The sequence below is a fragment of the Taudactylus pleione genome, unplaced genomic scaffold (assembly GCF_031769625.1).
Source record: "Taudactylus pleione unplaced genomic scaffold, aTauple2 ptg000678l, whole genome shotgun sequence".
In the NCBI taxonomy this organism is placed as follows: Eukaryota; Metazoa; Chordata; class Amphibia; order Anura; family Myobatrachidae; genus Taudactylus; species Taudactylus pleione.
The window spans coordinates 1708017-1731689 of NW_028285080.1; positions in this window are offsets into that span (position 1 = coordinate 1708017).

The window sequence follows — 23673 nt, forward strand, 5'->3', positions numbered from 1 at the left end:
CTGGGCGGTCACGAGGTCATGCCCCTTCAAGCTAGGCCACGCCCCTTTTGGGTGGTTTCCTGGTCGCACTGGGTGTCACCAACTCCAGTGCTACCACTGGCCCCTATGTTTTTAAATGAAGTTTAATATGACATTCTGTCTTTCTGTTAGAGAAAATTCACAACAGGCGTTGTTTTTAAGTTGCTACATTTATGGAGGCAAATTCTTGTATAGTATCTCTATTTAATTTAGATTGTGATATTATTTTGGTATAAGGCAGATAGTAACTGAAGATTTCCTAAGAGTGTCTGCTCTGGAATTAAATGTTAATGGTAGCAGAACAGAGTGTTTACTAGTATGTGCAAGATATCATTTGAGTGATATTAGTCAGTTTTAGAAATATCAGGTGCAATTGTTTTGATTAATCCTCTCACACTCACATATCACCCACGCCCAGGTGGGTCTTGTTACGACATATACCGTAAATTCACATATATTGGAAATTAATTTACCATAATTCCTACCAAAATGTAATGGCCTGTGTTGAAAATTAAACAGCCGTAAAGATAAAGCACATTGTGACCTGAAAAGACCTAGGGCAGTGTTGGCTAACCTTGACACTCCAGCTGTTGTGGAACTATATATCCCAGCATGCCCTGCCACAGTTTTAGCATGCCCTAATAGCAAAACTGTAGCAGTGCATGCTGGGTTATGTAGTTCCATAACAGCTGTAGTGTCAAGTTTAGCCAACAGTGACCTAGGGGGTATTTGTCAAACACTGGAGAGAGAGAAAAGTGTGATAGATAAAGCACTAACCAATCAGCTTCTCACTTACATTTTGCAAGCTGTGTTTGACAAATTACAGTTAGGAGCTGATTGGTTAATACTTTTTCTCTCACAATTTTATCTCTCATCAAGCTTTAGTACATAGACCCCCTAATGCTATTTACTGCTATAGTTCACACACTGATGCTTATCCAGGATGCTGTAATCTATTACATTTTAGACAGTTAATTTAAAGTCATGAATTTTATTTTTAGCTGTACTAGGAATCTGTTTTATTATTATGTACATGGATACACAGAACCACAATGTCACAGAAAAAGTGGAAAGAGATCTAACTTTAACATGTTTTAATGAAACAGATTGTCAGATCTAGACACAGGAGACTGTTACAGGAACAAATTGCTTGGCGATACTAAACTGAATTACAGTTGTGATTTCATTTCACTGCTTTTCTTCTGTATCAACTTTGCTGACTAACACAATGAGACTTGATTTATATTTTTTGGCAAACTTACTCCATCACAGTAACACTGTTCCCTAACTATAGTTGGGAAAAAATTGATCAACACTAGCCTGTATACACCTTGCAATAATGCCAAGCACTGCTTTTGTTTTCTGCAAGATATACAGAGACATCATGGTTAGATGTTATTAAGCAATCATATGGAACAAATTTCAATTTATAAATGTAAAAAATAGAAACAATAATGTAGTTTATAGAATTTTGTTTATTTAATTTTAAAGGAAGTATAGCTTAAATAAATGCTTAAGCTCTTCAGTGCGGGCGAGGGACTCATCCCTACAGTTTTGGTGAACATTATTGGTACCTTGAATTTTAAGAATATCATGTACAGCAACTCCTGAATAAAAGAAATGTAGTGAAACAGATTTGGTCTATAGACACTAATGTTTGGCACAGAACAGCTAAGGATAAAACAAGAACAATCTGAAAAAGCTATAGGATGAAAAACTATAAAAATTAAAGATTGTCGTGATACAATTATTGCCAACATTTTGAACAATTCAAATCAATTTGAAAAAAAAAAAAGAGGTATATTAGACTCAAATGTGATAAATTAGAAATTAGACTCTAATGTCACCTGTGATAAATTACCAGCGAGAGAGGTTTAGAGCCAGATTTAAGGTTGCTGTTAGGGTTAGGAACAGGTGTAAAGGTGAATTGAAATTTGCTAACTAACTATCCATCTGTGGATAAAGTTTTCAGCTTCATTATTGTAGAATATATATGTATTGACTATTTATGTTATTCTTTGTGTGAAATTTATATTATCCCCATTGTTGATAGGAGTGAATTTTGTTACACACCACTTGATATTTTACAGCCTTAGAACCAGAGCCAGATTATCGGCAAGGTAGTACAGGCAGGTGCCTAGAGCCCAGTGCACACCTACCACTGCCCGTAGGACACAGACTGAGAGCCAGAGCCCAGAAGCTGCAGCCACATACCATATGACAAGGGGACCAGCTTGGAAATCACCCAGGCTGCCGGAGCCAAGGACTATTGGGGACTAGTAGGTACATGTAGAGAATGGGGCAACGTATTACTGGGTAAATCCCATGAAACTATGCAGAGGGCTCAGAGGAGCATGTGCTGATCTCTAATTGGAGGAGCCCATCACATGCTTCTCTGCCCCGTGGAGATCAGCAGCAGGCTCATGGTGGGAGATTCATAGTGAGAACAAAACAGCAACAGGTAAGTGGATCTATGGGGGGTGGTATGGTATGGGAAGAAGGGAGGGGGGTGGTAATTGGTATATTTGGGGAAACTTTCTAGTATAGAGGAGTAAGTTGTGTGTGGGTCTTCTTATGAGGGTCAGATATGACGAGGAGGTTACTGCTTTTTAGTGGGTTTATTAACATTTAGGGTTTATTTTATTAGATGGAGGAATGAACAGTAATGACTGTGAATGGAATTACTGATGTGGATAAGGGAATGATTATATGGGGGTGGTCAGTTATAGTGAATGGTGTTGCTATGATCATTCTAAAGTAGTTAATTATTTTTTAGAAGAGATATTTTTTAGGATGTGTGGCAGTATCAAAACTACGCTGTGTTTTATAGTGGTCATTCACATGCTCTCTGTATTATATGGTGGTCATCCATATGCTCTGTTTTATATATGGGAGTTATTCACATACTATATTATATGGTGGTCACATCCTCTTACATGCTCTTTGTATTATATGGTGATCATTCACATGCTCTCTGTACTATATAGCAATCAGTGCTCTCTGTATTATATGGTGGTCAGTGCTCTCTGTATTATATGCCAGTAATTCACATGCTCTCTGTATTATATAGCAGTCAGTGCTCTCTGTATTATATGGCAGTCATTAACATGCTCTTTATATTATAAGGCAGTCACAAAAATGGTCTCTGTAGAATATGGCAGTCACAAAAATGGTCTCTGCAGTGCATGGTGGTCACAAAAATGGTCACAGGATTGTACAGTGGTCACAAAAATGGGAAGGAAGCAGGAATCGTATGTAACTCAGTCCTATATCCACTTGTGACTGTGTGGGTGTAACTGGGGCAGCAAAGGAATGACTTGCTGATGGATATGCAGGCACTGCTGATTGAAAATTTTACCTCTATTCGGTAAGTAGACAACTCTCTGTTTTACTTCTTTATGGATTAGTTTGCTTTGTAAGTTTTTTTTTTGTTTCTATAGTGGGAGGGGGGAATTCTTTTTAAGATTTTCCATCAGCTCCAGTTTGAATGAAAAGATATTCATTGTGTGAATGGAAGACATCTTTCATCTACTGATATGCTGTGTGTGATTTGCAGAAAAAAAACAAAAAACATTTTTGCTGAAACTGGCATGATTACTGTGGATATGTATTTGGGTGCTGCCTAATGTTGCAGAAAAGTATTTGGGCAATTAATATTGATAATACTGTGGTTCCCATTTTGCTGTAAGTGTTCAACTCGTTCTTTATCATTACACTGAACTACCTTATGAGCCTTTCTCTTAATTTACGCAGCTATTAGGGCATTGTTAACAGGATATAGGGCATTGGCAGCACTATTAAGATATTTCAAAAGAGATTTTTTTATGTACAGATAAAGGCATGGTACAGTAAGTAAATTCAAGAGCCAAAATTCAAGTCTGTTTGGAACATCTGGGCCCACAATTTCCACAACGATTGAAACCACCCCATCCCAAAAGGGCTTAAGAGCCAGGCAAGAACACCATATATGGAGGGGAGTGCCCAGGTCTGTACCACATCTCCAGCAGCTCACCGACACCCCTTGGTACATTTTAGACAAGATGGATGGGCAGCAGTACCAACGAGAAATTACTTTAAAATGAGTCGCAATAGTTAGTATGTTGGTAGAGCTACTTAATGTCTCAAAAATAGATGACCATTGGGTATCGCTAATTTCAGTACCAAGGTCTCTCTCCCATTTATTAGTAAATTTGGCAGTGCAGAAAAGTGATTTTCAAGCAATAGTGTATATAAAGTGAATACTACATGGGTGGGAGAGGTTGAAGACAATACTAATTGCTCAAAGGGCAAAAGACTACGAGTCCCTGATGAGAGGAAATTTGTGTTTGGAGAATATGTTTAACGTTGAGGTACCACCAGATCTCACTGTTGAGTAGCTGCCACTGTGCTTGAATATCATCAAAATACAGTATTCTAGAAACACCCATCAACTGGCCAATCCTATATATCCCTGCCTATGACCAACATTTGAAAGCCAATGGTCAGATGTAAAATGTTAGGAAAGCAGTCGTTATCGTTCAATCGCCTGCTAAAATCGTGTAGTGGATGCCTCCCTTTAGTCACCTCTACCACATCTCATTCTGATAATAGTAGAATGGTTGAGCATTACTTTAAAGCTAATGTAGAAATTAGAATCTTGGATAATCCCTTTGAATCCCGGGAGGTAAAAATGCACTTGAAGCCCCTTGTACAAACTATCTAAGGTGTATTTAAGATGCTCACCCTCTATTGTGTACTCTGAAAGAGTGTTCCGCACGGGCAGGAATACCTGTGAGCTACTTCCCATAAAAGTAGAAAAACTGGTGTTCTACTAAACGTGTTACAATTTGTATGAAGAATACTTTCCACACAAATTACAAACTGAAGCTGTATTGCTGTATTCCAGTGGGGATGATCTTGACATCAGTAATGAAGATGATGAGGATGAGGATATCGTCATGTTTTCCTTTATAAAATATTTTTTTGTGGGGGGCATATCGGCCAATTTTAATATTTTTTATTTTTATTTTTAGATGGGTTTTTGCCAGAAAATTACTGGGACCAAAATTTTTTCAATTGGATAGTGCGGGGATCGGGAGCGAGGATAATGAAAATGCTCGTGATAGCCGCTGTAATTTTCCCTGAAAAATTCTTGCGGGTAAATTAAATGTTCCTAGTTGTATTTCTGAAATTATTTTACTTCTGGGCAAGGCCTACCTTGGGATTTCTGCTTCTAAAACAAACATCATATCAGCCACTGCTGTGCCATTCTGTTTCATATGTGTATATTGTATTAAACTGCCATCTGTTGGTGTCAGTAATTAATTTCATTCATCCAGCTCTCTGCAGCCTGTGGTCAATAGTGGTGAAAATATATAGTGTTGTGAGGTGTTCATTAGGAAAATTACTGTAAATTAATGGTAATAATATAAATACAAATATAGGAAGTGATTTTGCAAAAACCAAAGCATGAAGATGGCTTTAGATCAGTTCAAAACAGGACCAAACCCAAAACACGGGGGTACGCGCACCTCTCTACTAAGGACCTATGATAAGCAATGTTATTATCAATATTTTCCTTATTTATAGCAGCATATTGTTTCTTCTAATATGAAAGTGTTCGTATTGATTGCTGTGGTGATTACATTACTAAGCACTGTTTACACAGTATCATTTACAGCACTTGTAATGACATATTGTTAATGTCACTTGTGTATAGTGTAATCATTGCTGTAATATTGTGTGGTAAGATTCAGCCACTAAATATCAACTGAACTGTTGCAATAATTTTATAATTTTTGTTTTAATTTTTTTTTTTTGCAATAAACATGATTAAAATTAATTTGTTTGCGTCCTAGTTTTAGATCTATTGTGTCCATAAACCCAACTACAAAGTATGAGAATTGGTCTCTGAGAGCTAATGAAAAATGAAGTCATTGAGTAGCAGACTAGCAAAGCAAACGCTGCAGTCAGCATTTTCTGCTTCAGTAAAATGTATAGTTCATAAATCTTCTGTATCATATACGGAACACTGTTCTCTAACATAAAACTTCAATTCCAGAGCTTTACATATATTAAAACATACACACAACATATTTATTTTATGTTATTTATCTCAAACTTCTAAGTTTCATGCATCCCACCAAACTGGTAGATGATCACTTATGATTAACTCTACCATCTTTTTACATGTGTGGCCTTTTACTTGAAACCGAAGTATACTGTATTATTCATCACTTATGCCTATCAGTATTTGAATTCATGGTTGTAATTGTCCAATATATATATATGGATGTGTGTAGGCGGCACTCAGATGACTTGAAATAAATCTATGTGAGACCCCAATAGATTTAAATTTTTCAGAACTCGTTTACTTTGGTTCTTTCATTAGGATGCAAACATATACAAAGTTACAACTCTTTACAGCTCTCACCCAGGTGCTTACAGTGCCCATGCAGGAAATCACCTGACAACATAATTAGGTGTAACCCTTCACCAACCATACAAAAAATACAAAATACAATAGCACATAACATGGCATGTTTTAGCTACCTTCTATACAAATATAGGCCCCCATTTACTAACGAGTTTTTATTATTTTTGCAAATCTCCGAGTGCCGCAGCTTGTTTGTGCCGGCAGTAGTGTGTATAATATATATATATATATTTATGGTTAATGGACTGGCACTCCAATTGGCTAGGCAAATACCCGGGTGCACATCCTGTAAGAGCCAATAGGCACAGTCACATAATACAGTCAGTCCGGATGGTATACAATCGGGAAGCCAGCTGCTGGAATCCCGGCAGCTGGCTTCCCGACTGCTTTATCCCGCCGTGGGATAAATGACCGGCGTCTACATCTAGACGCCGCTTATTTCCCCGACACCGGGAGACAGGCGCCCGGCATCCCGATCGAACAGATGCCGGGCGACGTGAGCGGACAGCTGCGGGGGGGAGGGTTAGGTTTAGGGCACCCGGGGGGGACTTAGGGTTAGGCACCCCCCCGGGAGGGTTAGGGTTAGGCTAAGGGGAAGGAGGGTTAGGGTTAGGCACCCGGGGGGGACTTAGGGTTAGGCAGTGGGGAAGGGGGGGTTAGGCGCTTAGAGGGGGGATTAGGGTTAGGCACAGGGGGGAAGTTAGGGTTAGGCACCCCTAAGGAGGGTTAGGGTTAGGGGGGTTAGGTTAGATTAGTTCATACTTATCTCACCATGATCGGGATTTCCAGCGCTGTCGGGCTTCCGCTGCCGGGCTCTGCTGTTTTGTCGGGCTGCCGGGATTCGAACTCAAGGCCATGCAGAAGCCGGCATATCATACCGATTCCATCTGGATTTATATGGAAGATAATACGTCACCAGACCGTGGTTTCCAACTTTTGAGATTACTTTTATTTAATCTTTCTTCAAGGATATGCTGCCTGTTCCCCAGGTAGTGGGAGACTGAGACTAGCAACTGACACACCTTATATCAGCCCCTCACAGGTGCTCTGACAATCAATGTTGCCAATTAGCTTCTGTCCACCAGATAAAATCTAGGATCCTATGGCACACATAGGGCCTGATTCAGGTTGATTTGCAAGGCTGCATTCGCACGCACCCTCTCTCTGCAAAAATATGCTACTGAATGCAATCGCACGGCAACTGCAGCTCTATACCAAGACGCCAACCACCGTATAAAGCTGCCCACTTCCCATGACATGCAAGTCATCAAAAACATCGGTAATATCGAGTAACATTGAACCCATTTGCACGGTTGTGGTTGACCATGACCTGCCGCACAAACCGCTGAACATCCTGTCGCCAACTAGATCTCTGTTGGCAACAATTATGCTCGCCCTGTAACGACATTCAAACGCACACAGGCATGCCTGCATTTGCACGACCACCCCACCCTTTCCACCCCCAAACGGTCACTTCCTGTTAATCTATGTGTAATGGGACTGCGTGCTTACTGCGATCGAAACCTGATTCCAGCAGTCGGTTCACTGAATGCAAACATCGGCCTGCTGCGTGCGAACGCAGCCTTGCAAACCAACCTGAATCAGGCCCACTATAGTTCCCATTTACAACTTTTCCTGTGTTTTTATCACGATAGACAGACAGACAGACAGACAGATAGATACATAGATAGATAGATACATATATAGCTATAACTCATAATATGTTTTGGGATTATGTTTTTTATTCTAAATTAATTGTTTTTAAATTACAAGCTGCATATTACAATTCAATACCTTTGAGGCACTACAACATTTACTTGTATTTGAGGATCTCAAGGAGGAAAATATAATTAGATAATCCCTAAGTACTACTGAAGACATAAGATGCCATGAATTTCAAACTTCAGCAGTTTAGAAACAATACACAGCAACTAGCTCAGCAGGTCTCTCCCGAAGATTACTATGGCTCTCAAATCTCAGTTCAATCACTCTGTAAAACTTCCATACAGTATTTACATTTCCCCCTCCCAAAACAGTAATAACCTGAAAGTTACATGGTTACTTTGTTCAATAGCATAATACCTTTATGTGAATGTAAAAAATAGGTAATTTTAACAAAAGATTAAGATATCCATTGAATGAGAGGAAAAAACTAAACTGTCTACTTTTTATTTTTATCTAAAAGTGACTATAACCTTAAAAAGTGTATTAACAGGTGAGTATATATTCTTGTTATAGTTGTATATTATTATTTTGTAATTATTATTGTTAGAATTATTATTATTAGCCACTCATTGCAGACTATGAGCACACTTATATAGTTGTGACTGCCTCTACTACTTTACCTGCTCTCCATCATAGTGGGTTGGGTATGCAATCCTGGCGCTGATAATGCAGCGTAATTCTGATGGTGGAAATCCTGACACATGCAGGTAAGTATTCTAACCCTTCCTCTAACCCTAACCCACTTTTCCCACAGCCTAACCCTCTCCTCCCATAGCTAACCCTAACCCTGCCCTCACGCAGCCTAGCCCTAAGCCTCCCCCAGTGCCAAAACTTAACCCCTAACTCTAAACCTAACCCAAATACTCACCATCGGGATTGCAGCCATCTGGATTCTGGAGCCGGGATTCTGTCCACCTGCATTGTCTGCGCTAGGGTGGTGACTACATCCCATCATAGCTACTCTGCCCCTTCTGCCCAACCTCCAATTGAAACATAACTCACCCCTAATTACTGTTTGTCACACATAGCCAATACTTTTGCCTGTCTTAAATTTTAAATATATTTCATGTTTTTGAGAGGCAGCGTATATTATTATATATACTGGGTGTGGTTGTGTCCTCATCAGCTGCATCCCAAAATAATTAAACTGCAAAAACTTTTTTATCTGGTTTAAAAAAAAATCAAGTCTTTCAAATAAAATTTTAATCATAATTCAAAAGTGTGCTTTTGAGAGGCAGCGTATCTTACTGTACTTACTGGGTGTGGTCATGTCCAGAATAGTCTTCTAATAAAACTGCATGGTAAATGTAACAGTCCCTCATTTCTCTGTCTCATTGTACATACACTTGGTGTTGTGACAGTTAAGATCAACTACAGTAGCTTTACTCCTGTCCTGGTGTAAATCAATCATATATCAGCATATACAAGAGTAGGAGTATCCCAGTGCGGCAGGAATGGTACATCAACATCTACTTTTAAAGAAGGTCAAGGGTTAAAAAGAAGCTGTAAGAAAGGGCAATCCAAACTTACACAATGTTTGACAATCTATAAGAAAACATCACTTCTAACTAGGAAGGGAAAAGTTACTGCCGAAAAACTTAAAATTGCCAACATGTCATACACCACATGCAGTGGTAAGGAAAGGCTCAGACCATGGCTTTTATTTGCGAGTGGTGTTCCTGTTATTGTTATTTCATGCACCAGAATGCCTATTGTGATAGCCAGTGCCAAACACAGTCATGCATCTTCTGTAACCACACATGCACCACTTTCTCACTCTGAGTCTAGATGTGTCATCTCTTAAACAGGCAAATCAGTGGTTAAAAGGAACACTAAGGCTGAAGAACAAACTGTGTGTTCACAAACTGTACAGATTCTCAAGGGATAGCCTAATGTGTGAGTCTGGCATTGCTGATTCTGACACTATAATGCTAGAGAACCATCCTTACATCATTTCTGAACATTATGCAAATATGAGAATGAGTAGTAGTAAAAGTGATGATGATGGTTTAGACATAGAAATTGAGGACGCTACTGTGCAATTGCAACAGGATGAGGGGGATAATTGTGTATCTCACACTAATTTAATACTAATAACTAATAACTGTTTACAGTATGATAAATTATTTGGACAAGAACAAGTTGATAGACTTCATGAGGCTGATGTTGTTTGTGTAAAAGTAAGTCAGCGACTAGTGGTAGCAGTTCTTGCCAGTAATAAGAGTAAGCGTGTTGTCATGCCTCAGCAAAAGACCAAAAATGCTACCTCTACTGTATGGAATTATTTTTATCCAAATCATGACAACATTTGTCAAGGCATCTGTACCATTTGTAGTGCCAATGTAAGTACAGCTAGGGATATTAACCATCTAGGCATCACCTCCCTGTTACATCATTTGGAGAGAGTACATGCAAATTATTTGTCAAAATCAGGAAAATCATATAAAATAATAACAAGCAGTCTAGCATCAGCTACCAGATATAATAACAAGCAGTTAAGCAGCATGGCTAGATACCAGCACATGCACTCTCCTCTGCCAGTACCTTCATCAGCAACCTTCTTAGTGTTATTATTATAATTTATTTATATGGCACCTCAAGTCTTCTGCAGCGCCTTACAAAGTACATAACCAGTACAATACAAATACAATGCAGGACAAGGACAGGTATATTATACATTGCTACATTCTTGACCATAACACCCAAATAAGCAACAGAGCATAAGCGACCAAGTGTTAGGTGCCCTAGTGAGTAAGAAGTAGATGAAAATAAAATATGGAGAAGCACAAGAGGGTAGAGGGCCCTGCAAGCAAGAGCATACATTCTAAATGGGAGGGGCAGACAAACAGGCGTGACACAGTTTGGGTAGACAGGGAGGAAGGAGAATTGAGTAGCTGGTTAGGATGAAAGCTGGAAGGCTTTGATGAAGTAGTGGGTCTTGAGAGCCTGTTTGAAGGATTGTAGAGAGGTGGAGAGTCTGATGGGGAGAGGTAGAGAGTTCAAAAGGAGGGGAGCAGCACAGGCAAAGTCTTGGAGGCGGGAGTGGAAGGAAGTAATAAGTTGGCATGAGAGGCTGCGTGCATTTGTTGAACAAAGAGGGTGGGCTGGGAGATGAGGTCAGAGATGTAAGTAGGAGAGGAATGTGTGAGAGCTTTGTAAGTGAGTGTGAGAACCTTGAATTGGATTCTGAAGGGGAAGGGGAGCCAGTGGAGGGCTTGTAGGAGAGAGGAGGCAGATGTAGAGTATTTGGAGAGAAAGATGAGTTGAGGGGCAGCATTGAGGACAAACTGGCAAGGAGAGAGATGGGAGTTGTGGAGGCCAGAAAGGAGGAGGTAACAGTAGTCCAATCTGGAGATGAACAGTGAGTGTATTAGAGTCTTAGTAGCATCCTGGGTTAGAAAGGGTCTAATCCTGGAAATATATTTGAGATGGAAATGACAGGACTGTGAGAGTTTCTGGATATGTTGTTTGAGGGAGGAGTCCAGGATAACTCCAAGACAGAGCACTTTTGGGCTAGAGGAGATAGTTGTACCATCAATTAATAAAAAAATAGTGGGAAGTGAGGTGATATGGGAGGGTGGGAAGATGATCATCTCAGTCGTAGACATATTAAGCATATTAATAATTGCTGGGACATCCAGGAAGATATAGCAGAGAGACAGTTGGAGATATAAGTGAGGAGAGAGGGGGAGAGGTCAGGGGAGGAAAGGTTGATCTGAGTATCAACAGCATCTAGATGATAATGGAGGTCAAAAGAGCTGATGAGTTCACCTAGAGAGGACGTATAGAGGGAGAATAGGAGTGGTCCACGAGCAGAACCTTGGGGAACACCTACTGAGTGGGGGAGAGGAGTCATGAGAGCAGACAGAGAAGGATCGGTCAGTGAGGAAGGAGGACAGCCAGGATAGGGCACTGTCATATAGACCAAGGGAGTGAAGGATTTGCAGCAGGAGAGGGTGGTCAACAGTGTCGAAAGCAGCACAGAGGTCAAGGAGAATTAGCAGAAAGTAGTGGCCTTTGGATTTGGCAGCAAGGAGTTCATTGCTGATTTTTGTGAGGACAGTTTCAGTGGAGTGGAGAGAATTGAAGCCAGACTGAAAAGGGTCAGATCTGGCAATGTACCTCCACACCTTGTTAAAGAAAACACTATTCTTGAAACGCGTTGGTTCTGGAGTCTTGCAGAGAGAGGACTCTGCACTGTGGCAAACTTTTGAGGTATGTGCTTTCCTATTTTTTCTATATAGAGGTACCGGTACCTAGGATTTTTTTTGCTCCACTGCACATGGCTCACTGTATCCCAGTGCAGACTCACATTCTCTGCATTTTTTGCACCAATATACTTTTAACTACTTCATTCCTATAAATATATAACAAAACAAATTTACCTTTTATATCTTAATAAATTAATCTTTTTGATCAAACAACTTTGCATATGGGAATCTGTGTGAATCAACATAAAGAAACCCAGATACGTTTACCATTCCCGTGCCACACATGAGTACGGTACGCACATTACATCACCCATTGCATAAAGTGGAATTCTTTGTCATAGGGGACGTTGTTAGTTCAGATATTACGTTGGGAAAAGAAACCCTTATAAGCTTCCAATAGCACATCTCTATGTAAGACAGGTGTGTTACCTGATTAAATCGGAGAACTGTTGGGGATATTAACGAAAGGGGATGACCATTAGGAAGGAAGCCTTAAGATACCCTTACAAGTTTCACCTCATACAATTTGTGCGTAAATCAGGTGTGTTTATCCAGACGGACTACACAGTAAAAATCCCTTTTCACACTAATGTGTACAAACTATAGAAATATAGTTTTATGGAAGTAGACCCAATGATTAGCTGTATGATTCTTTAAATCTCAAGGGTAATACACATTGCATAATATTCTCTATCCACATATCTGTATTAACCATCCGGGTCCACTGGAAAAAGTTACAACAGAAGTGAAAGAACGGTATAGAAGACATTTCAAGATAAGTATTTGTCCATATGTCTCAGAAAAGAACACCATCTGTGTAATATAAGAAATATCGCCCTTTTTTTCCACACGCTTCTTTATCTATTGTTTACTATTTTCTTAGACTTCGAGGGATAAGTCTAATTAGTGTGGAAAGGCAGAGATGTCAAAAGTGCAGCGCCATCTTGTTTCCCAGCACCCTATTTTTTCTTGTTTACTACAAGCTGAGTCTAAATGGATTTTTAAGCTCGATACATTGGCACCAAAAGAACTCAATGAAACATTGGGTCTTCAATGTTTCTTATAAGATATATCCACTTGCAGAGATAAATATTGTTATTTCTTTCTTAGCCCTATTATTTTTTTATTATATTTGCAGTCTATTTGTTAAGACACTTGGATTTGGTATTGTTAGGCATGGAGTTCCCATAGGAACAAATCAGTCGATTGAGACACGGACACTGAGGTATAGACAAAGCAAGTTTGATAGATGAGTATAAGTAGATCTAACTAATCTTTGAAGGTCCATGCTCATCAACACTGATTGTTTTTATCTATTATTGTGTAATGTTATTTGTTAATAAAGTTCTTTGTATGTTGTTATGTTTCCATAGGAAATGACAGAGGGATCGTGATCGAGGTCACCTGGCCGGTGCGGCTGATGACATAATTTCTGATGCGACTACAGGCTTGTGGAGCACGCCGGAGGAGGTGGTCCAATGGCCGTGCCGCGCAGGTGAGTGTGATCACTGATTATTACACTTATCCTGCTAGGTATTTAGGAGGATTGTTTGTCATTGTATTTGTATCCTTGATAACGGGCACACGGCCCGAAACGACGTTGGAACAAATTCTAATAAAAATTGATTTTTATACTATACTAAGACGCCGAGTGCTGCCATTCAAGAATTATCTCTGTGTATATATATATATATATATATATATATACACATATATATATATATACACACACACACACAAAAGTGTCCTGCACTCTCAACTACAAAAAGGCATCATCGGGGTGCTTCCAAGGACCATAAACTACTCCCTAAACAGTCTTGGGGTTCCCACCGGAGGAAGGAGGCAATCGGCACTTGAATTCTTTAGACAAATTTATTCATGATTAGACATCACACTTGCATAGATGAATCTGATTCTGGTCAACGTTTCAGTTCCAGTTTGAACCTTTCTCAAGACCTCATTCAAAAATATTCATGAACCAACGCAATACAATAATATAACAATCTTTGAAAAAAAGAAAACACATTGACATATCTATCAGGCTCCCATATGGTGTGAAGAACTGTACTATACACATAAAGACCACTCTTCCCAAATATCAGGTGAGTGTGTGGTGTCAAACATGAAAATGAATATGCACCATGTAACACACCAGGGCCGTAGCTAGGGTAGTGCGGCCAATGCCATTGCACAGGGCACCACAGGTCAGGGGGCGCTGTTTGGGCCTGTCAAATTTCTGTTTATTATCATTGTTGCTTGTAGCTTCCTCTTATTTCATCCCCAGCATCTCCTGGCCTCTCCTATCTCTTCCCTGGCCCTTCCCCATGAAGCCATGGCCCTTTTTTGGGTGCATTATGTACATTTGAAAAATGAGGGGGGGCGCCAATGCTCTTTCTGGCACAGGGCACCAAAAAATCTAGTTACGGCTCTGTAACACACAGTGCTTCCCTTCATGCAAAAACACCAGCGCTATAGCCACGTGTGAATGATAACCACATGCATAAATATACCTCAATGGCTTACTGTGATAACTTAAATCGCCTGGTTCTACACTGACCCTCTGGAACACAGACCTATGGATACATATCACCGGTCAGTACAAAAGAATGGGCAAAGTACACACTACAGCGTGCATGAACATGGCTTACCTCATGGGTCAGGGCTGGCGCACTATCACCTAGATGTCATTCGCCAAGTGTGCTGCATGCGAGTCCGTCCGCCGGCTCACGCTGTATGCTCACTGACCGTCCTGATTCCGGCTCAAAAAGCCGCTAAACCGGAAGTGTGCGGAAGTGGTCAAAGTCACTTCCGCGTTCCAGCTTGACACGCAAGCTGACTAAGGTTGCCTGGGTCTCTCAATGTGGGAGCCTGATAGGCCAATACCAGCGTGCTTTACAACCAAATACACAGACACTCTGTTAAAATGCTCAAATACATACAAAATGTACAAACTGCTGCTTATCTTATACCATGTGCACAACATAATAATAATAATAATAATAATAATAATAATAATAATAATCACTAATTAATTGATTAATAAATAACAGTTATTCAGTGACATAATTGTAGTAAAAACTTAACAGCATACAATACTAATCTGTATATACAAAAAATATGCATTTGTCTACATAACTCAAATAATGAGTAGCACAGAGTAGACAAGCACATAAAAGTGTGCATATTATAAAACTCTGCAAATATCTATATACACATACAGTATATATACTGTATATATAATAATAATTATTATTATTATATATACACACTTGTATACACATATATTATATATATATATATAAACACACATGTATATATGTATATATACATATACACACACACACACACACACACACATATATATGTCAGGTGCATAAATATTGGGACATTGACAGAATTTTCATATTTTGGCCTCTATTCACCACCACAATGGCTCTGAAATGAAACAAACAAAATGTGCTTTAACTGCAGACTTTCAGATTTAATTTGAGGGTAATTACATCCAAATCAGGTGAACGGTGTAGGAATTACAACGGTTTCTATATGTGCTTCCCACTTTTTAAGGGGCCAAAAGTAATGGGACAAACTAAACAATCCTAAATCTAACTTTCACTTTTGAATACTTTGTTGCAAATCCTTTGCAGGCAATTACAGCCTGAAGTCTGGAACGCATAGACATCATCAGACGCTGGGTTCATCCCTGGTGATGCTCTGCCAGGCCTCTACTGCAAATGTCTTCAGTTCCTGCTTGTTCTTGGGGCATTTTCCCTTCAGTTTTGTCATTGCCCATCTGCACTGTGAAGCGCCGTCCAATGAGTTCTGAAGCATTTGACTGAATATGAGCATATAATATTGTCTGAAACACTTCAGAATTCATTCTGCAGCTTTTGTCAGCAGTCACATCATCAATAAATACAAGGGAACCAGTTCCATTGGCAGCCATACATGCCCACCCCAAGACACTACCACCACCATGCTTCACTGATGAGGTGGTATGTTTTGGATCATGAGCAGTTCCTTTCCTTCTCCATACTCTTCTCTTCCCATCACTCTGGTACAAGTTGATCTTTGTCTCATCTGTCCATAGGATGTTGTTCCAGAACTGTAATGGCTTTTTTAGATGTTGTTTGGCAAACTCTAATCTGGCCTTCCTGTTTTTGTGGCTCACCAATGGTTTACATCTTGTGATGAACCCTCTATATTCACTCTTGTGAAGTCTTCTCTTGATTGTTGACTTTGACACATATACACCTACCTCCTGGAGAGTGTTCTTGATTTGGCCACCTGTTGTGAAGGGGTTTTTCTTCACCAGGGAAATAATTCTTCTGTCATCCACCACAGTTGTTTTCCGTGGTCTTCCGGGTCTTTTGGTGTTGCTGAGCTCTCCGGTGCGTTCTTTCCTTTTAAGAATGTTCCAAACAGTTGATTTGGCCACACCTAATGTTTTTGCTATCTCTCTGATGGGTTTGTTTTGATTTTTCTGCCTAATGATGGCTTGCTTCATTGATAGTGACAGCTCTTTGGATCTCATATTGAGAGTCGACAGCAACTGATTCCAAACGCAAATGTCACACCTAGAATCAACTCCAGACCTTTTACCTGCTTAATTGATAATGAAATAATGAGGGAATAGCCCACACCTGTCCATGAAATAGCTTTTGAGTTGATAGTCCCATTACTTTTGGCCCCTTAAAAAGTGTGAGGCACATATAGAAACCGTTGTAATTCCTACACCGTTCACCTGATTTGGATGTAATTACCCTCAAATTATATCTGAAAGTCTGTAGTTAAAGCACATCTTGTTTGTTTCATTTCAAAGCCATTGTGGTGGGTAGAGGCCAAAATATGAAAATTCTGTCAATGTCCCAATATTTATGCACCTGACTGTATATATATACACACACACATACATATATATATATATATATATATATACATACATATACATATATACTGTATATATACACATACATATTTATGTATATAAATATATATATATATATATATATATATATACACAAATATATATAAAGTTAAGCCCTTATGAGATATAATCCTTTTTATTTGGTATACGACTAGGATTTTTATATAGGGTTTGCCCTTTTATTTGCCCTCACTGGCCCATTATTTTGTCAATTCTAGATTGGCTTCCGGCATGTCAATATGGATGCCATTTCACTTCCAGTTGCAGAGGAACCAGCAGGTCCCTCTGATGTAGACGGCTGCTGGAAGATTAGCTTCCCGCATCCGCCTAGCGGGCACTAATGACTGGTTGCGTCAGATGCGACCATGTCAGGGAAAGCCCAGCCTGGTGTGGTCGCATCTGATGTGACCGTGCCAGGCAAGTGTTTATTTGTTTATTTATTTATTAACAGTTTCTTATATAGAGCAGCATATTCCGTTGCGCTTTACAGTTGGAAACATTAATAGAACAAAACTGGGTAATAACAGATAGATATACAGGTAGGAATGCTCTGCTCGCAAGCTTACAATCTATAGGAAAATAGGTATCGATACACAAGGATAGGTGCTATATATTGTAATTTGGTCCAGCCAGACTGCAGAGTTTCTTGGTGGGCTGCATGATCCAGTCACACAGGAATGTCGGCCAAATGTCAGGATGATGTGAAAGAAAGACAATGTGTGAAGTTATGTGTGGGCTGTGAAAGGGGATGTAATTAGACATGGAAGCTATGAAGGTTATGTGGACGGTTCTGGAATCTCATAAGCTTGCCTGAAGAGGTGAGTTTTCAGGGAACGCTTGAAAGATTGGAGACTAGAGGTAAGTCTTATTGTGCGCGGTAATGCATCCCATAGAGTGGGTGCCGCTGAAAAAAGTCCTGTAACCGTGAAAGAGAGCAAGTAATGAGTGCGGATGAGAGATGCAGATCTTGTGCTGGGCGGAGAGGTCAGTTGGGAGATATTTTGAGATGAGTGAAGAGATGTATGTTGGTGTGGTTAATGGCGAAAGTTAGTTCTGCATCCAATTTGCAAATGCAAACTGACTCCCTTATCTACGATTTCCAAGAAGAATCTTTGAATGCTAGGGCTGCTGCTGCAAGTGAATCTTCATCATAGGGGACCAAGAAGAAGACTACTAGTTTCACACAACAATCGTCTGTTAAACAATCATTTCTTATAGGAAACAAGTATGACAGCCAGCCTGCTGTTGCCCAGCACATTACAGAAGTATTGAATCTGTCATCAATGCATTTGGGGGCCTATTCATTAACACATAAAATTATCTGGAGGTAATTAGGTTTAGAACTTGCATGGAGTTCTACCTAAGTACCGAAGGAATTCATCATTCCTCCTCTCCATACCTATCTATTCCAAAAAGTTGTCATTTTTTGCAATGATAGCTTTTCAGAAAATAGATACTTTTCCCTGCCTACATCCCCATCCTCAGTCTCCAACACCCACCTCTGCACTGCAATACTCTGCAGGGAACTGTCCCCCGGCATTTGGCTCCCCTCTGCTGCCTGCTCCATCCACTGTTGCCACTGGCGATGCCTCCAACGACCCCCTTCCCCTCCTGCCCCCAGGATCTTCTATCCTCCGGAAGGTAGCAGGTCCCACGCCCCCCACTTGCAGGAAACTGTGCCCTGGTGGGCTCCTTTCTGCCTGCTCCATTGCAATGTTGCCGCCCTCCACCTTCCCGGAAGGTAGCAGGTCCCCCGACACCCGTCCGGTCTACCTGGACATGTAGGTAATTTCTCAAAGCAGCCAGCAGGGAGATGCTTTCCTGCACTGGCTGAGGCTCCGTGCTATGTCCCCAGTGCTGTTTGGAGCTGGGCACCGTGGAATAGATTCTACAGGCAGGAGGGGACTGCTTATATATATTTTTTTTAAAGTACTATTCTTCGTTCTCCTGCGGCTACATGCTGCTGCTGCTGGGAAGTCTCTCCTCTGTTGCCTGGTGGCACTTATAAGTGCTTCTTCAATCAAATGTTATTTATGTTGTACAAGAAAGTACATATAGTGCTAGATTTATAGCTTAAAAACTAGAGCTAATATTCTGACGTCATAATCATTTTTCTTGACCTCAAATTAGTAAAGTATGACTATTTTTAGAAAGGAAACAAATTAAAAGCATTTCTTTGTTGTATAGAGTTATCAATTTCTTATTGGCCTGCAGCCTGTGATTTAGTAATATATTATATTTTACATTTTCTGCTAGGCTTTTACTTTTAGACTATTAGTTCTTGATTAATGAAAACATTCTATAGGGAAATATACTGTAGTTTATTAAACTGCCATCCTGTCTGCTACTGCTGTGCCACTATATTTCATAGATGTGCTATATTCTTTTAAACTGCCATGTGTTTGTGCCACTACTCTTAGTTTAGCCAGCCAGTTTGCTGCATGCATTTGGCCAATATTGGTGAACACTGTGTTATTTATGTTACAAATACTGCAGGAACAAAAACAGGTTAACGATACATGATTTTAGCTGTTTTTATAAATTTTTAATGAAATCCGCAACCAAAACCTTTTATGGTGGTTTTGCCAAAACCAAAGCATGCCGATGAATTATAACCAAAACACGGAGGGTCGGCGCACATCTCTACTTATGCGATAAGGAAACACCACCATCTTTAATCTGGGTACACATTAGCCAATATGTACACGATATGGCGTCTGATCCAGCGGATCAGGGCGACACATCGTTGACATCAGCCAGTGTGTACGCACTACTAGCGGCCAAGATTGCTCCTGTTTGGTCGTCACTGACATCGTCAGGTCGCCCCTATATGTAGCTCAATCTGACAAACCGGCTGATAACCTCTTGCAGTGGGATGCGGTTGGTGCCGACACACCGAGCGGTTGTCCAGCGGATCGTGTAGTGTGTACCGGCTGCCCGATATGTCGGCCCGTTGGCGATGTGGTCATCCGTCGCGTGGTTAGGTACACACATCGTTAAGTGTGTACCCAGCTTTATAGTAAAATTATGTACCAGTGTTAAAATACTGTACCAAAAGACAAGAAAAGGACAGCTTCACTAAGGAAAGTTGTCTAATGAAAAACAAGCAAAATAAGAGACCAGTCATTATTGCCATCTAAAGTGGTTTCATTATTACAGGACAAAGCAGAAAATATGGCATTTTTAGAGACAATAAACTGTCACAAGAGAAATCTTGAAAACAAAAAATCTGCTGTTCTCTTGTGTAAAAGGGAGCACGTTCATATTCTGATAAAACTTGTACTTTAAAAATTGTTGCAGACCCAGCAGAAATCTATCAAAATAATCAATTATTCAACAGATTACTCAGCAGGAAGATTGAATGGAGCTCCTTCAAAAAGAGGTGGTATAAAAGTTGTAAATAAGACATTTTTCTCTTCCCACTCCATAGATTTTCACCCACGGCTGTAAATACAAAAGAGCCTGGTCTGAAATGTGACCTGCAAAATCACAGATAGCTTTTATCACATCAAATCTAAGATACAAAATTGTTAAAGCTGTGAATTTAATCACATCGTGGAAATTGCTTCAAGAAATCAAAGTGGTTTAGAGCAAGTGTCTTTGTAAGAAACTGTGGAAAGAAAAAGTTGAAATGAAGACAATGGCATCTTAAGAGAGGAGGGGTCCGTGTGCATTCCCAGTACGGGGCCCCCTCCTCTCTCCCCAGTGGTAGGCTGCCAGCTGAGGCAGCTGGCCAGCCACCGCAGGATCAACAGACTCTGGGCACTAGAGTGTGCCTAGAGTCTACTGCGCATGCGCAGATCGCCGGGTAAATGACGCAGCCGCCATTTTCGCGGTGATTTCCTCACTACGCATGCGTAGAACACCAGAAAAATGGCCTTTGCGGCCATTTTCCTGCGTTTTGATCAGCTCTGAAACACCCGACGCAAGACCTTGGAGAGGTACAGTAAGTTGTAGATTATATGGGTGCAGGGTGTGCATTTAAAATGTTTTGTGCATTTTTGAAAATTAAAATGAAGATTTCTATCGGAGTTTGTGTATCAGTTGTGTCTTTCCTATTGTCTATTTTGTTCACAGTTGTATTTGTGTACATTATTTCTGTCTGTACACAACTGTGTATGACCCTGTCGATGTGTGTCATGCATTTGTTTCTTGTATGGATATACTGTACAGTAGTGTGAGTTCATGCATGTAATTTGTTTCACTATATGTGTTTTACAATTGTTCATATGGGTGTACATTACTGGGAATTCAAATTCATTTTGTAAAGCAGAAATGAAAAAAGCAAATTAACAAAAGGCTTTTAGCAAACTAATGCATAAAATATATATTAGACACCAGTGTACATTACAGAAGTGTTTTTTTGATTGTGAGACAGCATTATGCAGTGCACGTGGCACTGGGCCTGAATCAGAAAGGATCGCAATTGTAAAGCTGCACGCAGGCACCCTCTGCTGACAATAATGGAGGCAACACGGGAGATACAAAAAGGCGCTAATAACAAAAATATACTTAAATTGTGTATGATGAACTGAAGCGTTCCTTTAATGATTGAAGTTATGTCCTCATACACTTCTTTATGCACAGTTCCTCCTCAGGATTTACCACCGTAGTTTCTCTCCATGTGATGTGTATGCAAGGAGAGATAAATGGGGTGACACTATAGGATATTCTCAAAAGGTAAAACAACCAAATGCTATTCCACACCCTGGAAAATGTACATATGGAAGACTCCTATAAAGGTGTCTTTAAATGAAGAAATTCACACCCATTCACTCACATCAGAAAAGGTCTGGGAAATACACATAAAGGTTTCTTAAAAATTGCCCAAAACATTGCGTACTGAACTTATAATTCACATGGAGTTGAAACTGCACATCAAGGCATCTTTTTATCTCTTGCCCTCAAAGGAAAGTGATCACCATGAATCAATAATAGTCCATAAATTAAGAACCAAAAATGTATTCGTATAAATGTTCCAAGATATATGAAAATATCGGTATTGCAGTACATAAAATTTATAAAAAACTCATAAAATAAAATTTTAAAAACATGTAGCCAGAGGTAGGCAAAAAAAATATCTAACTGGAATAGATGGAAAAGCCAGTGGTGAAAAAAATATAAAAAAAATGAATGACATACCTCTGGGTTCTAATAACAAAGTAGTACACCTTCTGAAACGGTCAACGCGTTTCAGCTCTCCTTGGGAGCCTTTGTCAATACATCTAGTGTATTTATGTAGGTTACCACCAATCATCTCAGACAGGGCCACCGAAACACTAAAGAATATACTGGACTGGAGGGACTTCAATCACCTCTGGCAAGGTGTGTCAGCGGAATGCAGGGATCACGATTGCAACCGGAAGTGATGCACGCGTGTCACTCACCGGAAGTGGACGTGATATCCATAGTAGCAGATCTCAGATTGGCGTCACCTGTTGCCTAGGGCACCCAAGTAACTATACATGAACAAATATACAACAACCCAAAATGCATGAGCATACATTAAAACCAATTCTGCAACATATATGAAAAATAGTAAAAGGAACAATTCTTCCTTATGGATTCAAAGATTTAAGAAACAATCCAGGACTGAGAGACAAATATTAAACACTAATCAAAATCACAGAAATAATTTCACCTCAAAATCCTTATTAAGCCCCCTTGGGACCAATGGTTTATATGTATAGATGAAATTCATTTCTGTTCTGGCTAGCATAGAGGCAATATCGACACATCTCATATTGGGCTTAATAACATTAAGGTCATAGAATCCTATTATTTTAGTATGTGAACAATTATGCACTTCTTTAAAGTGTGATGCTAGTGAGTGGGTATCAAGACCTTTTTTTATATTACGGAGGTGTTCCCCGATACGTATTTTCAGAGGTCTTGTAGTCCATCCAATATAGACTTTATTACAAGCACATCTCACAGAATAGATGACATTATTGCTATTGCAAGTAATAAAGTCTTTAATTGGTATATTTTTCCCATTAATCTCTACATTTTCTATTTGTTTTTCCCATCACTTTTAATAAATGTACAGCCTTGGCAACTTCCGCATCTGTAGAAACCCTTCGACAGCACTGTGGAACAGTTTTCGTTACTAGATAGCATACTGGTGACTAGTTTAGATTTTAAACTGGGTGCCTTTCTATAAATATGAATGGGTTTCTCTGGGATCAGTGACCCTATCACAGGATCTCTCCTCAGAAGGCCCCATTGTTTTCTGAGGATTTTTTCTACATCCTTATACTGATTAGTATATTGTGTAATGAATGCCCACTGGAATTTATCTTTAGATATTGGGCTCTTGTGTGTCGTATTGAATAAATCCTTACGTTCAAGATCTTTTATTTCTTCAAGTGATCTGCTAA